Raw genomic sequence first — 10554 nt, 5'->3', positions numbered from 1 at the left:
CTGGGAGTGGAAAAGAAACAATCACCAAAACCCAGTCTAAGCTCTGTGAGTCTTCAGAAAATCAGCAAACGTTCATCCCTTCGGATTTTCTATCCTGGGCTGACAGGGATGGGTTTTGTCACTCTTTTGTAGGACATTGCAAGTGGATGTTTTGCAGAAAAGCACCGCAATGCAATCTGATTAATCAGGACCTGGATGTTTTCGGTCTTTGAATGTAAGTGTTGTGCTCCAGAACTTTGTTGTTCCCAGTTTATAATACTTATCTTCCCCGTCCCCTGTATCACTTGTCGAAAATGTTTAATTTGTGTCTTGTAATCCTTTCACTGTCTGCTAATGAGGATAGCGTTTCCGTGTTTTACCTCAATTATCTTGACCTTGCATACCTCAAGCCTCAAGCTAATTTCACGAGAAACCTTCTCCAGTTCAAAAGCCAACTGTTAATGATGGCTCTGTTCCTTGTCACGTGTCCAATTTCAGATCGATGTTGTTAATGTCCCTTATACTCCTTCAGATCCAGGTTTCGCTCACAGGGCTAGAACAGAACTGTCACCAAATACATTGACCAATCTACGTTCATCCTATCGATTGTATTAGCATCATCAACACTTCTCATCAAAATAACTCGAGAGACTTTCATCACAATTTTCTGTGAACAGTCATACATTAGCTTTGCTGAATGAACCGCAAATTTCTTGAAGTGGCTCCTTATTTTCGGCCCTGATTATTAATCTCTCTACGCATGGGAATGGATCCTTCCCAGCCGCTCTATCTCTCATCAATGTTTGCAGTTCAGTTCAATTTTCCACCAGCCTCCTCCGTTCTGATCAAATCCAGGAGAACAGGAAGCATTGGGGTTATGACGCGGCCATGACAAGCCCAATACTGACCTTTCCTGTTGAACCCATTCCACGAGAAATATGAGACCACAAGTTGGGGCCTCTAGTTGTGACCGAACATTTACGCTGCTGCCTTAGACATCCTTTGGTGTTCCCCCTCCCAGGGTGGGAACCTGCTGACTATGCTTTTTTAGCTGGAGATTGTAAATGACTTATTGTTGGTTGCATTATCGCTCAAACTTCACAAAACCAGTCGCAATAAAGCCATGTTTTCTCACGTCCGTGAATTTATTGCCCTGCAGGAAACTCGAGTTCTGAACAAAAACCGGAGCACACTCAAAACGTCGCCTCTGTTTACCTTTCCACAGATGCTGCTCGACCCGTTGGCTTTCTGCAGTATTCGCTGTGTTTGTTCGACACAAATGCTGCTTTCCATTAAAGAACTTCAATCCCTGTCCTCTGGTAACTGACCCTAGTCAGTGGCAATAGGTTCTTCTGATCATTAACCTGCCCATTCCCATCACTTCTTCTCCCATCATTGCCAACAGCCCCTGGAAATCTCCAGTTAATCTTCTTTGCTCCAAAGAGAACATTCCCAACCTTGGGAATGTCTCCACAAAATGGAAATTCCTCATCCCTGGACATGATGCATGTGTTACAATGGGGAAGAGGTTTTGGCAAAATATTGTCAGTTAGAAGGTGGAAAAATGTTCCGGAAGTAAAACATAAATCCCAGTCTCCAGCTTTGTGAATCTTTAGAAACTCTTTGGGAAGTGGAATTAGAGGAGAATGAAGGATGAACTGTTCGACTGAGCAGAGACAGTCCAGACACCGTCCCTTTGTTTAAGAGGCTGATTGACTCTGATATTCTCGGGACATGAACTGACCCGAGACATTGAAAGAATTCTCTGTACATCAGGAATTCAAACCCATTCTCGGCTCGGGGCCATTGAGAAAATTCGGGAAGAGGCAAAACACTGAAAGGCTCGGAGGGCGATGGCCCCGGTGTCGGAGAGCTCGTTCCTCGTGACATGGATGTGCCTGCAGATGGTGGGATCAGGCTGTCCCCATGTCTCCATAATGAATGTCCAAGGCTTTATTATGGAAAAATAAAACTGACAGAAGACAATGGTAATTTTGGGCGGGGCGGGTTGAATTATGAATTGATTAGTAGGTTCCTCAAAGACACTGTGGAAGCGGTGCTGGGGCCAGTCTCTGTGGCGCAATTGGTCAGCGTGTTCGGCTGATAATTGAAAGCTTGGTGGTTCGAGACCACGCAGGGGCGGGCTGTTTCTTGTTCTCGCTCCTTCCGCTTTCTTGGCTGCGAAAGTGCACGTTTTTAATGGTTTCAAGAAAATGTTTCCCAAACGGAAATCTTTTCCACTGAGGCAGTACAAAGGGGTTTCTGAATTGATTGAATTTCTAACGTATAGGACTGCGGATGCTGAGAATCCGAGACAGAAAGCGAAACTGCTGGAGAAACTCAGCAGGTTTGGCGGTACCTGGATGAGGAAAAAAACGAGTTCTGAAATGTTGTCTCTGATTCTCTTTCCACAGATGCTGCCTGACCTGCTGAGTTGCTCCTGCAATTTCTGTTTTTGACTGAACGTCCATTTCATCTTTCGGGATGAAACACCCAGACTCGCCATTTGCAGATATTTAACCCTTTCGAAACCTGTGAAGTGATTGGATTCAAACAAACTCTGCAATGGTTTACTCTTTCTCAGCTCCACAGGCAGAGAGACCTGGGAAATGAAGCTGTCAGTGTGATTCTGTTTTGGTGGGCCGAAGTGGTGAATGCGATGGACATGAAATCCATTGCGGTTTCCCCACGCAGGTGTGAACCCTGCCGACTACAGTTGAGAACTGTCGTCAGAAAGAAAGGGAGATTGCTCCACGGTTTTTTTTAAAATGCAACTCAGTGGAGGGGTTGAAGTATTTCAATCACATTGGGACTCGTCGGGAATCTGTAGCCCACTGCCTGTCAGGGTGGAAACAAGCAGATACCTACAGAGCTGCTTTTGAGGCTATGAGCCAAGAGTTTGGAAATGAGACTAGACCAGTGAGGGGCGTGAAGTCCTGATCGAAGTTAAGCAGGCACCTGAGGATTAATGTGTTTTATTTGCCAGTGAAAGATACTGCTTCACAAAGTTGGGACTATGGAAGGGAAGCAGTGACGGTGATTATCTTTGGCTGTTCCTCTTGTGAATGTTCCCATTGCTGCGCATGTCCGTGTTAATGTCAGAACTCTGACCCATGGCGGCGTCAGGTTCGCACATTGCCAGGGGCGCAATGGATGACGCATCTGACTCCACCTACCTGTTTGAAATGCAGCTCACAGCTTCTTCACACACCCCAATTCATCTTTCTCATTGTCCTGAAGCCGACATATTGTTTGAATTCCTGATCTGCAGGAACGAGACTCTTTTCATTGTCTCGCGTCAGTAAATGTCCCTGAGAACATCAGAGTCAAGTCACAGCGCTGTCAGAGGAGAGGAAGCTGAAATAGGCCCACACGCTGCTCACGGGCACATTTCACTTTCCCCAACTCACCGCCCCAACCACTGCGGCTCTTGGGAGTGGAAAGGAAACAAACACCAAAACCCAGTCTCAGCTTTGTAAGTCTTCAGGAAATAAGAAAACTGTCCATCCCTTCGGATCTTCCATCCTGGGCTGACAGCCTTGATTTTAAATGGCTGTCCAGTCAGTGCCGATTCGTTTAGGCTGAAAAAAATCTTCCTTATCTCATCCCAGCATTTCTTGCCACAGAGACCTGTGTGGCAGAGTTCATGCATATATTTCCTTGTATGGTATTTTGTTAAAAACATTCGTTTGCGGGTTGTTTGTATCGGGTATTTCAGGTTCATTAGCCGCTGTTTAAGTGTGTTGGTAGGTTTGTGGGCTACCATGATGCTGAGAGGGTTGAGTTGTCTGGACATCATTTCCCAGATGTCTTTAATGTAAAGTAATGTGGCTAGGGTTTCTGCAGACGTTGTGTCTACTTGTGTCAGTTTGTTGATGTGAAATCGGCACACTGGGTTTATTGGGTATGCAAAAGTGAGGACTGTAGATGCTGGAAACCAGAGTTTAGATCAGAGTGATGCTCGAAAAGCACAGCAGGTCAGACAGCTTCCGAGGACCAGGAAAATCGACGTTTCGGGCAAAAGCCCTTCATCAGGAATAGAGGCAGGACGCTTCCAGGGGTGGCGAGATAAATTGGGGGGTGCTGGGCCAAAGGTAGCAAAGAGTACAATAGGTGAATGGTGTTGGGGACGTAGGTGACAGGTCAGAGAGGAGGGTGGAGCGGATAGGTGGGAAGGGAGATTGACAGGTCCTGAGGACAGCGCTGAGCTGGAAGGTTGGAACTCAGGGAAGGTGGGGGGAGGGGAAATGAGGAAACTGGTGCAGTCCACATTGATGTCCTGAGGTTGAATGTATCCGAGGCAGAAGTTGGGGCGTTCTTCCCCCAGACATCGGGTGGGAGGGAGGGACGATGGAGGAGGCCCAGGTCCTGCAAGTCCCTGGCAGAGTGGGAGGGGAGGTTGAAATGTTGGGCCACAGGGCGATGGGGTTGATTGTTGCGGGTGTCCTGGAAATGCTCCCTCAAACGCTGTGACTTGACTCTGCGACGGGGCTCCAGTCTCCCCAATGTAGAGGAGACCGCATCGGGAGCAATGGATACAAGAAACAACTTTTGTGGAAGCCTTCTAACTACCGTGACCCGTGTTCGATTTCCGGGCAGGGAAGCAATTTTCAGTAGAGCTGTCAAACTTCGCTACCGTTACCCTGGTGGTCTAGTGGTTAGGATTCGGCGCTTTCACAGCTGTGGCCTGGGTTTGATTCCCGGTCAGGGAAACAATTTGCAGTGTGTTTTTTTGGCTGCCCATTCTCCTTAAATGCGCTGTCGAGTTAATGTTTGGTCTTCGGAGTCACTGGGTGCTGCACTGCGTTGTGGTTCGTTGAAATAGTGCCCTTGTTCAGATTTGTTTGTATGTGTAGGGATGATTACTTCTGTAGCTGAGTACTTGGTTCGTGTGTGTTGCTTTCCTGCAGAGGCTGTTTTGAATTTACCATTGACTGTTCGCTCTACTGTGACATCTCGAAATGGCACTTTGTTGTTGTTCTCCTCTTTTGTGAATTTTATGCCAGGAAGGAGATTGTTGATGGTGTTGTAGGTTTCCTCTAATTTGTTTCATTTTTTGATGACAGAAGTGTTTCATGGGTATTTCGTTGATTTGTTTGTAGGGCTTGTTATTGAATATGAAGTGGGTGGTAAGGCACAGTTCCACGAGGTTGACTGTGTTATCTTTGCTGCTGAAGTTGGTTCTGTGTTTTTGTCTTTAGTTCTTCGAGTAGTGTCTTCAGTTTTCTTTGGCCACGTTGATTTTAATGGATGTGAACAGGGCTGTTATGTCAAAGGACAACATTATTCCATCCTCTTCTATCTTCGTGTCTTTGATGTTCAGGAATTCTTGGATGGAGTAAATGGAGTAGCATAAATCTTCGACTTGGTGTTTTAGTCCTCAGTGGAGGCCTTTGACTAGTCTGTATATTGGTGCTCCAAGTAGTGAGACTATGGCCTGAGGGGGGCTCCTAGTTTGAAAAAGAGGAGAACAACAACAAACTGAATTCTTCGATGTCACAGTAGAGCGAACAGTCAATGGGAAACTTCAAACTAGCATCTACAGAAAAACAACACACACAAACCAAATACTTAACCACAGAAGCAATCATCCCAACACCCACAAACGAAGCTGCATCAGGACATTATTTCAACGAGCCACTACACACTGCAGCACAGAAAAACGACGAAGACCACAAGAGAAATACGTATATAGTGTATTTAAGGAGAACGCGTCCCCAATAAACCCATTCTGCCGATTTCCCAGTGATGCTTCCAAGCTCACTCTCAAAAATTCGGTTTGTCCCTCCATTCTTTCCTGTTTGTTTTTTGTGGGTTTTGAAAGCGTTCCCAATCCTCTGACTGAGTATTAGAGTTGGGAAGGTAAAAACAATGACTGCAGATGCTGGAAACCAGATTCTGGATTAGTGGTGCTGGAAGAGCACAGCAGTTCAGGCAGCATCCAAGTAGCTTCGAAATCGACGTTTCGGGCAAAAGCCCTTCGTCAGGAATAAAGGCAGTGAGCCTGAAGCATGGAGAGATAAGCTTATCTCTCCATGCTTCAGGCTCACTGCATTTATTCCTGACGAAGGACTTTTGCCCGAAACGTCGATTTCGAAGCTGCTTGGATGCTGCCTGAAGTGGAGTTGCGAAGTTATGTTGTGGCTGTACAGGACATTGTTGAGACCACTTTTAGAATATTGTGTGCAATTCTGGTGTCCCTCCAAGCAGAAGGATATTGTGAAATTTGAAAGGGTTCTGAAGCACCAATGGGTCCACAGAGGGGAAGAGGCCCTTCTGCTGCCCTGAGTGTGGGAAGGCCTTCAGTGATCCCTCTGCCCTGCTGACGGACCAGTTGGTCCACACCGGGGAAGGCTGTTCTCCGGCCCCAAGTGCGAGATGGCCTTCAGCAGTTCTTCCCACCTGTTGAGACACCAGTGGGTCCACACTGAGAGGCCGTTCTTCTGCCCCAACTGCAGGAGGGGCATTGCTCTTTCCTCCGACGTACTGGCCCATTGGTGTGTCCAAATGGTAGAGAGGTCGTTCAGTTGCCCTATGTGCAGGAAGGCCTTCAGCAATTCCTCGGCCCTGCTGAGGCACCAGTCTATCCACACCGGGGAGAAGCCGTTCTCCTGCCCCGAATGTGGGAAGGTCTTTACCCACTCCTCCACACTGCTGAATCACCAGCTGGACCACACGGGGGTTTGGGGGGCGGGGGGGGACAGTGGCGGAGGAGGGGAGGCCATTCTGCTGCCCTAAGTGTGGGAAGGCCTTCAGCATTTCCTCCGCCCTGCTGAAGCACCAGTGTGTCCACCCTGGGGAGAGACCCTTCAGCTGGTCCGAATGTGGGAAGAGGTTCATGTTTTCCTGCAACTTGCGGAAGTACTAGCGGGGGCACCAGCGCTCCCAGCAATCAGATCCCACCAGTGACGCTGCCTTCGGTCACCCCCCAGGACTGAATCTGCTGCCAGTTCTGACAGTGGGTGCAGTGGCAGAGTAGGTGGGCTGTTATTGTTTTCTGCTGGAATGCAATTGCCTCCCCTACACCCCACAAACCCAACCCCAAGGTAGCTCAGGGTTAGCACTGCTGCCTCATGGCACCAGGTACTCAAGAATAATTCCACCCTTGGGGTTCTGTGTGCAATTTATGGAGGGTCGGAAAATGGATCTGAGTGGGTTAGTCTTCGGAAGATCAGTGCAGATGTGTTCGGCTGAAGGTCCTGTTTTTCCACAGTGTGGGTGTGCTATGATTCTATGAGCTTTGCCTTCAGTGGACACTGTTGCTCATTGAGCCCGGGACTGCACATTGCCAATGAAATAATCCAGAGAAACCTAAGACCGCAAGACCATCGGAGAAGAAGTTTGGCCTTCTCTGCCATTCGTTCGTAACAAAAGTATTGGATGAGATTAGCTACAGTGTAGAAACAGGCCATTTGTCCAAACAAATCCACACCGACCCTCCGAAGTGTAACCCATCCAGACCCATTTCCCTCTGACTAATGTACCTAACTCTATGGGCAATTAAGCATGGCCAATCCACAAGACCTGCACATCTTTGGTTTATGGAAGAAAACAGGACCACCCAGAGAAAACCCACGCAGACATTGGGAGAATGTGCACACTCCTCACTGACTGCCACCCAAGGCTGGAATAAAACCTGGGTCTCTGGCACTCTGAGGCTGCAGGTGTAACCACTGAGCCACTACATATTGCAACCCGAGGTTGGCAAGCCGGGGGTTGGGAGAATACAGCAAGCCAGGCAGCACCAGGATGTGGAGTAGTCAGCGTTTTGGGTATTAACCCTTCTTCATTACTGAAAGAGTGACTTATCTATGAGAAAAGATTTACATGAATGTTGCTGGGGGTTGGAGGGTTTGATTTGCAGGGAGCGGCTGAATAACGTGGGGTTGTTTTCACTGGATCATCGGAGGCAGAGAAGTGACCAAACAGCGGTTACAAAATCATGAGGGGCATGGACAGGGTAATAGACAAGGTCTTTTCCCTGGGCTGGGGGAGTCCAGAACTAGAGGGTATAGGTTTAGGGTGAGAGGCGAAATATATAAAAAGGGACGACATCTTCATGCAGAGGGTGGTACTTATATGAAATGAGCTGCCAGAGTATGTGGGTCAGGTGTTGTCAAATGGGACTAGATTAATATAGGATATCAGGTCAGCATGGACAAGTTGGACCGAAGTGTCTGTTTCCATGCTGTACGTGTCTCTGACTACTGGTCCTGATGTAAGTTTAAAATAGAGTCCAAGTAACTTTGAATAGTTCAATCTTGTTGAGCTCACCTCCTGAAAAGTTTCAGATGAATCCCTCTGAGAGATACTGTTTAAACATGCTGAGTTGGACAAAGTATCCCATCAAGTTCAACACAAACCCAGAGTTGAAGAAGTTCAGAAGTCAGAACACCAAGGGGACCAAAACTGATCACAATATTCCAGGTGCGGCCTCATCAACGTCCTGTATAACTACAACATAACTTGCCAACATCTGTACTCAATTCCCTAACTGATGAAGGCCAGTGTGCTGAAACCTTTCTTCACTACCTTGTGTACCAATGTTGTCAGAGATATAGGACCTACTTTAAACTGATGCAGAATCCAGCTGCTGAGAGCCCAGAAGCAGAGTTGTGCTGCGTGAGTGTGCTGGGCTTTAGATTTTGATACCACCTCCCCACACCTCTAGAGACCTCAGGTCTGTAGCTTGCCTTCTTATCTTTGAGGGTTTTCCACCTGTTTGAAACAGCCTGTCCTGCAATTAACCCCTTTATGCCAAGGCGTTCCTTCTACAGGCAGAATTAATTGTCCTTCTGTCACACAGTTATTAAACACCATTATCTCATCTGTCCAAAGGAACTGCTCATTGTTTTGCCTCCTCCTTCCCAGCGATAGTTAATGTATGTTATTTGTTAACTCCCTTGTAGCAGTTTCTCATTGGCCCTTTCGTTTCTTGGTCCAGAAAGAGTTATTGCTGACTCATGAAGTTTTCAAAATTCTGGAGTTTACAGGACCACACCACATTCCTCTCTGCCGCCCCCAGGAATAACGATTGCTCCTGAGGTACTCACAGTTCCTGACGTTCCTTGATATCCCCAAATACAATCCATATGTCAGAAAATCACTGGTGCTGCCCTGACATAGATAGTCAATGTTTGAACAGAAGATTATGGGGAGAAAATGCAGAAATCCGAAATGCAAAGAGACTTGGGAGTTCAAGTCCAGGATTTTCTCAAAGTAAACTTGCAGGTTGAGATGCACTTTCCCCTGCAAGTGCCGAATGTGTGACACCAGCCCATTTACCTATTCCCTCCTCGCTATCCAAGGAGCCAAACTTACATTCCAGGTGAAGTGGCCCTTTACCTGCACTTCCCACAACCCAGTCTACTGCATTTGCTGCTCACAATGTTGCCTCATCTACATTGGGGAAAACGAAGCCTTAACTGGGTGACTGCTGCACAGAACATCTACGTTCTGCCTGCAAAAAAGACCCTGAGCTTCCAGTTGCCTGCCAATTCCACACCCCACCCTGTTCCCTGGCCAACATCTCTGTCTCAGGTTTGCTGTTGTGTTCCAGCGAAGCTCAGCACCAGCAGAACGAAGAGCACCGAATATTGCACTTGAGGACCACACATCCCTCTGGTCCCAATATCCAATTCAATCATTCGAGGACCTGAACTCCATAGTATCCTCGTCCCTTCCACACACACCAAGCCTTGTTATCACATAGTCTGTCATTCCACACTACTTCGCCACGAACAGTCTCCATTAACAGTTATTCACCCTCCCACGCAGATCGTTATCAACTCCTTTTTCTGTCCAACAGTTCTTCCCTCGCTTTGGGCTCTGTCCTGATCTCCGCCTTCCTCCCACAATATCTCCTGCATATAAACCGACATTTTCCCAATCACCATCTGTTCTGTGGAAGGGTCAACGACAACTCCTGTTTTTTGTTCCTGATATACAGCATCCGCAGTTCTTTCAGGTTTTTATTGAGAGAGAGTTGGAAATTGTTTCGAGAGACAGAAGGAGAAGGGGGAGAAACAGAACAGACATGAACGTAAAATCATTGTAGTGCGATCACTTCCCTTAAGCATGAATAGAGCGCATGGGTCATCTGTGAGCTTGTGGCGCAACGGTAGCGCGTCTGACTCCAGATCAGAAAATTGCGTGTTCAGATCACGTCAGGCTCACTACAATCAACGTCTAACATTTCGAATGAAGAAAAGAGTACGTTGTATCGAAAGTTCTTTGCGGAATCTTTCGATCACACGTGAATCTTTGCTGTCAGTTTGATTTGTGAACACTGTGTCAGGGAGGTGGTGTGCCCATTGTTTGGGTAAATGCTCAGCTCCCCGCAATGTGAGAAATAAAACACAAACTGTTCATCACGGGATTAAAACACACAGCCGCTTCGTTCAGTTGGTGACAGCGCAGTGTGAATCACATTATACCGATATTTTTACAACTTAATCGAGACATTTCCATCCAGGTTTTAGTCACATCAAACTGCCACGTAATGCTGTCATGGCCTCAGTAAACTATAATAACGTGAAGATCGCTGGGATGATTTTCTACATCCGACTGCAATAT

The sequence above is a fragment of the Chiloscyllium punctatum genome, chromosome 36, assembly GCF_047496795.1.
Source record: "Chiloscyllium punctatum isolate Juve2018m chromosome 36, sChiPun1.3, whole genome shotgun sequence".
Lineage (NCBI taxonomy): Eukaryota > Metazoa > Chordata > Chondrichthyes > Orectolobiformes > Hemiscylliidae > Chiloscyllium > Chiloscyllium punctatum.
The sequence above is the reverse complement of the archived record's forward strand: the minus strand, read 5'-3'. Positions refer to the sequence as shown.